This window comes from Aythya marila, assembly GCF_965140915.1.
Source record: "Aythya marila genome assembly, chromosome: 1".
Taxonomy (NCBI): domain Eukaryota; kingdom Metazoa; phylum Chordata; class Aves; order Anseriformes; family Anatidae; genus Aythya; species Aythya marila.
In genome coordinates, this window is record NC_139042.1 from 13,816,993 (window position 1) to 13,823,792 (window position 6,800).

The following is a 6,800-nucleotide window of genomic DNA, read 5'->3' on the forward strand; positions in this document are numbered from 1 at the left end:
GAAAGAATTTCAAGAATGACTGAAGATAGGGCAAGTCAGAATAGCAACTCATGATGATATTATGCCCCCTCATTGCAGTTGTGGGCCACAGTCACAATTTAAACTTTTCATTTTTTAAATATGATTTGATGAGACTTGGCCTAAAGAGGGAATTTAGCCTAGAGTGGAGATTTTGCCTAGAGAGATCCAGCAAGGAATTAGAGCTGCTCTAACTCATATGCTCCTACCAAGTTAGTTAAAAATATTGACATAAACAAAAGTACCAAGACTGTATGAAATTCTATCAGAAAACCAGGTTGTTCAATCATACCAGATTGTGGGATGATGCCCACTGTGATATAGTATAACCCAGTCATTATGTTAGATGCACATTCATTGCATGAAAATGGGAGATGTGACACACACAGGTGATAAAGAAACATTATGGCCCACCAAAAATAATGACAAACAGAAAAGTGTCAATCAACAAAGCAAGGATAAAGCAAACATAGAAATAAATCTAAGAGTGAGGTCACATCACAGGTTGCAAGTATTAGTCCACTGTCCCATGAAAAATCAGAGTGGCTTAATAGCTGAGAACTATTTTTGAGAGAGGTAGCTTTCAGAAGCTCATATCATGGCAAAATAGGTTTGGGGATATTTCTTTAGCATGAAAGGTAACTAATGGGGTTTGGATAATTCTTGGTGGGAGCAGAGGTCTAGACAGGATCAATAATACATGAAAGAATGTTTATCCTCTTTTATTTATTTTTGTTGTTGTTGTTGTTGTTTCTTTGTTTTTATTCAAGGCAAAGTAAGTAATACCAGTCAACCAATACCAGTCAATACAAGTCAAATTGAACATGGTTTTCATCCAGTTCATTCATTAGCAAATTTCACTCACATTCTTTCAATAGTACCATTGTCCACCACATCTGTGATTCATGGACTTTTTTCTTACGTTTTTATCAATTCTTCCTTACTCTAACCAAAAACATCCAGGCTACACTGACTGTCTCTCCTGCCCCATTATAGAGATGATAAAGTAGCACTTTACCCTGCCCAGTCAGGCCCTAGGCAGCCCCTTCCTCCTCCTTCTGCCTCATCATGTGAAATCATATGCAAAATGGTACGTTTGTATGTGGGGAAGGGAGGAGAGAGTAAAGGAGACAACAGCCACAGTTTCCCACTAATATAGCCTGGAGATCACACAGCCATCTTGACCAAGCAGTGATTGTCTTCCAACACACCTGAACAGGTAAACCTTAAAACATACAGGAAAGGAAGTATCTACCCATCTGAGAATGACTGCAATAGAGTACCAAAAACGCTCAGCAACGTTACCGCTGTGATGGGCTGCTATTTGTCAACACTTTCTGACTTTCTCAGGGAAATAGAAGCTACTCTCAAAACTTTTACATAGGAGTTGTAAATAAAAGTACTATCACCACTTTTAAAAAGTGCATTAAAAATTTGGGTAATCAGAGTATCCACAAAATAAAATATTAGTATTTAATGATATTAACAAAACCTTTGGCCAGTAAATGCTGGAGATAATGCTAGCAGGTTGCAGCAACTGGGTGTATTATTGTAGCATGAGAAACAGGTTTGCAGTGCAAAAATTTTCTCAGATTTCTAGATCCATAAAGACTTTGAATACTGCTGTATCTCTGCAAGTTCTGTTTGCAGTTGTAGTCTTTCCTTTTTATCATTTTTTTAATAGACTGAATAATTTCTTGAAGAAATGAGAGAGACTAAGGGCTGTGACAGAAAATCCTTCAGAACAACAGATCTGGAGTGCTTTAATCATTGGTGTGACAAGTACACTCTGCTTAAGGAATAACTACTCCCCCAACCCTTCCCTTCACCAAGAAATTATTTAACTACATTAATTACAGTAAGTTTATGAGGCATTCTGATCTTAAATGGCTGCTGAATTCTTTCTTACTTCTAGTCAAGGAGTACAGCTGTTAAAATACTGTAAACACCTAAAAAAGTTAAGAAAATATATGGGACAACAAAGTCCCAAAAGCCAGCAAGGCTTCCTGTATAGACCTGCACACATGCCAAATACAAAATGAAACTATGTGACTCACATATCCCTCTCTATCCAGATGAATTGGGAGGTAGGGTTCTCTCACACACACATATACAGACATTAGTTTGTTGAATATCAGTAGTGTAGGATCTGTCATAACAACTTTTCACTAGGTATTTTTTAAGAGGCTATAGAGTAAGAATGCCAGACATCTGAGGAAAATAGATAACTAGTTTTCTGTATACATTGTGGTTGATGCTGACAGTTTTATAGAGCTCAAAAGTCAGGTGAGAGATATTTGGTCACCCTTGTATCTCCTTTGGGCACCTAAATTTCAAAATTATGATGATGCTAAACCCTTTCAGGTAATTAAATGATATGCAATGTTGACATGCTCCAGAGTGACAAAATAGAATAAGGGAGGAAAAAGACATAAGGTGTGTTTCAATGCTGTTAAATGGGAGATTAAGAAAATCTAAACTGTGATTACTTCATGCTGAGTGTAGAGCTGACAGGTGAAACTCAGGAAAGGGGACTTGCAGTTATGTCAGAGGGAATCAGAAACTCATGGCTCACCATAGAGCAGCTGCTAAAAGGCAGTCAGAGTTGGCTGTCATCAGGCTATAATCTCTCAGTTATTGAGAGAAAGATAGATATATAGAGAGATATATAGATATATATATAAAAAAAAAAAAAAAAAAAAAAAAAAGTCTCCTATGAAGACATGTTGAGGGAGTTGGGGTTTTTCATCCTGGAGAAGAGAAGGCTCCAGGGAGACCTTTTACCAACTTTCCAGTATATACAGGGGGTCCACAGGAAAGCTGGGGAGGGACTCTTGGTCAGGGAGTGCAGTAATAGAACAAGGGGTAATGGTTTAAAACTAAAAAAGGGTAGATTTAGATTAGATACAAGGAAGACATTTTTTACTCTGACTGTGGTGAGGCATAAGAACAGGTTGCCCAGAGAAGCTGTGGATGTCCCATCCCTAGAAGTGTTCAAGGCCAGGTTAAATGGGTCTTTGAGCAACCTGCTCTAGTGGGAGGCATCCAGGGGGACTGGCACTGGATAATCCTTAAGGTCCCTTCCAACCCAAACCATTCTGTGAATCTGTGATTTTTCTGCAAGACAAAACTTCAGTTTTATCATAGTACTGGTTACTGTGTACACTTGTGGTCTCCACACCTCAAGGATGTGATAGACTCAGATGGTGAAAAGAAAGACAACTAAAATGTTCAAGGGGATTACCTAAAATATTTGCTTCCTGCAGAGAAGTTAAAAGGAATAGGACTCCTCACTTTTGGAGACAATCGGGCAATGGATAAGAAGATAACACATCCAAACTTTCTCTTCCATTGTTCTCCTTTGCAATGAACAAAGCACACTAAGAGTTTGTGAAATACCCATAGACCTCTTCCTTTTCCTCTTTGGAAACTGCAGAACTCCAGTGCTTTAAATTCAAAGTTAGAGTTCCAACTTCATCTGTCCAATGAATACTGAACTATTGGCAAAGAAAGCTCCAATATCAAAAAGATGCTACTTCAAAATATGCTCTATTCAGAGGCCAGAGTGGAAAAAAAAAAAATCTACTCCTGAACATATTATACAGAAATAAAAGGTGTTTGATATCTGTGAAATTATTACTTTAAATACTACTGCTAAGGCTCTAACCTTATGGTAGAGGCTGCAGGCCATCTCTGTTACCTGCTAATAGCTAATCAAATAAAGACTGATAAATGAAGGGACACAGAACTCCACTAAGAATATTCTTATCCTTGCACCCTTTCTTAAGCTAGACAAGACTTGGAAGAGATTTAGTATGACAGTAGAGGCAAAATAAAATATCCTATATGGAGTTTTTTATGAGTAAGAATATCAGGTTTACCACCAGAACATCAGAGAATGGGGGAAATGAAAATGTATCATTTTTATTTTCTCTTTTATTCTGGATACACTAAGTGGAATGATCTTGGCATAATGAAGAAAAGATGCCTGATTGATGTAGGTTATAATTTTAAAACTTAGTTTTCTGCTTCTGAGTACACACACTCACTAATTAACTTGAACAGCAGTTTATGAGACCAGTTTTGACTCTGCCCATTTAATGAACAAAATCCAATCAACCACCCTGTTAGCGTAAATAGAAAATACATGTCTGCAAGAATGATAAATAACTGATTGCCATAGTGATTAGCATAACATGCCTCATGGGAGTCTATTTGGCATTCAGCTCTCACTAGCACTTTTTAAGGACGGTACAAGTCTTGGTGTGCTTTGCATTGGGCTTGCAGCTTATTTAAATAGGAAGACATCTTTCTAGATCTGATGATTGACATTTTCATTTTAATACTTTATATTTCTGCTTATAAGAGAATAAAGCATATTTCTTCAAACTATTGAGGGTATTTTCAAATAAAACATATGTTTGACTCATTCCTTAAAAAAATCAAATTTATGTTTAGTGGTCACAGACATTTCAAACATTATAGACGAGCTCAGCAAGCCTCAGTAAAGCTGTTGCTGACTCACAGTTAAGCTATCTAGTGATTTTGGAGGTTGCATGCTCTTCTCTGGAAGTTTTTAGAGCCTATTTTTATTTCAGCTAACTGGTCTGTAGAGACATCCAGAAATTAAATACATCAAGGAAAAAAAAAAAAAAAAAAAAAAAGAGAGAGAGATTTTAAATACACCTGAAGTAATTTGAAATGCTACTGACAGAGAGCATAGAATATCTGCATTTGAAAACTAGGCAGTTCAGCTACTTTTTTTAGTTTCTTATCTTCACTTCCAGAAAGGTCTACGCTTTAGTATACTACTCCATATTTTTAACATATTACCTTCTTCTATATGAGACAAAATGCCTTTCACATATAAACATGGAAGGCTTTGCAGAAGGCTGCCCTGCCTGGCACACAATTGACTGAACTATGAACACTGCTACTTCCGTACTAGAGTATCTTAGGTCACCACCTCATAGTGCATCATCTGTAGATAGTGCTGCATCAATTGTTTTTTCTGTCTTTCTACCAGGTTCACTGAAATTAAAAGAACTGTGTTGTAAAGAAATTATATTTAAATTATGCAAGTTAATATGAAAATCTTGAATTAATTGATTAGGAAAAACAAGCAACTAATATGTTTGGCTTGATCTATAGATATAAGGGAGTCATAGCTTCTGGAGAGGCACAGTGCAAACTGTAAAGCAGCAGGGAGGGAAATAACAAATAACCTTTCAAACTCGCATAGGTGCAGGAGGGATTAAAAAAAAAAAAAAAAAGTGTTTTAAATTCTAAGTACAGGAACTGAGCTATCATTTTCATGAAATTATCTATAAAAATAATAATATTGTGCCCAGTGTCCTCAAAAACTAAGCTACCTCCATAGGAGCACCTAAATATGAACACAAATAGATGCCTTGAATGTTCTTGTGCCAGTCTCATAATACTGCTTAATTTAGATGTGCAGTCAAACAGATATTTTTTTCAAATTTTGAATTCCATAGCTTTGTGCTTATTCAAATATTTTATTTCCTTCCTGTTGCAATTACTTTTCAAGTTAAAGTGTTTTAGTTAATTTAACACAGGCAAGTTTTTTCAAAAACATATAATTCTCTAAAACCTAGAGTTAAGTCAATTTACAGCTCAAAGTAAACTACATTCGATAATGATCCTATTTCAAAGTTAAATTGCATTCCAGACACCTGATATAATGAAATGGAAAGATATATTATAGTTCTTTAGAAAATCATTGGTGAAATGTAGTAGTTTTAGATCAAGGCAAGGTAGGAATGGTGACTGAATGTTCAGTTAGGTTAGCAGGTAATGTGAGAGCCAACAACTTAATTAAAACAATTGCTTTATAGGGGCATGAAAAGGCAACAGGAGACAAATGAAAATGCTAACAGATGACCTGTTTATTCAACCTAAATCCTGTCTAAAAAGCGAGATCATTCTGTCCTCCACATCTGGCTTAGAAGCCTATCAGTAAGTATTCAGGTACAGTCAGAAATTAAGGTCTCTGCCCAGGAAATACTGGATCAAATATTATGATCTGTTCTTATCAGAAAGTTAAATCAAGTGGCCACAGTATTCTCATATGTTATGAGAACCTGTAACATAAGCCAAGAAAAGTTGCAAGAGCCCTACTACCACGTTCAGAGCTGTGAGGTGAGAGGCCCAACAGGCCTCACTGTAGACCTGTTTCAACAGCAGAGCTGTACTGTCCCAAGCCCAATTTTTCAAAATACAGTTTCGACAATATCAGCACTTAAGGCTGACCTGAAATTGTTTCCCATATAATTTTACCTTTTAAATACAATAGAAGTGTTCTATTTTTCATAAGCAGTATGTTCTAAATATTTGTGAAAATTTCCCAGAATACAGAAGCACATATGTCCAAGACTTTCTATTTAATGGATGAATAAGGGGTTTCTCATTAATTCCCACAGGGGAATAGAAAAAAAAACTTAGGGCAGAAAGCAAGAGAAAAATACCCAGGCATTTTACCCTTCAGAAAGGTTTGCTTAAGTATTTCAAACAATTTCAGTGCTAACAGGTCTCATTTCCCTGATGTAATTAGTAAAAGAAACAACAGTTACCTGCAGGTTCATTAAATAAATCAGCCCTGTTGCTCATTGTGAAGTTAATGATCAGTAATGCAGATGATTGTTATGGACACAGTTAGTACAGTTATTGGTATTCAGCAGAAACACTTTATTGAAGAGCATAGTATTCTGTTTTTAAACGTTGCCATTTAAACAGACGAATATTTTCTGCTTTTATAACTG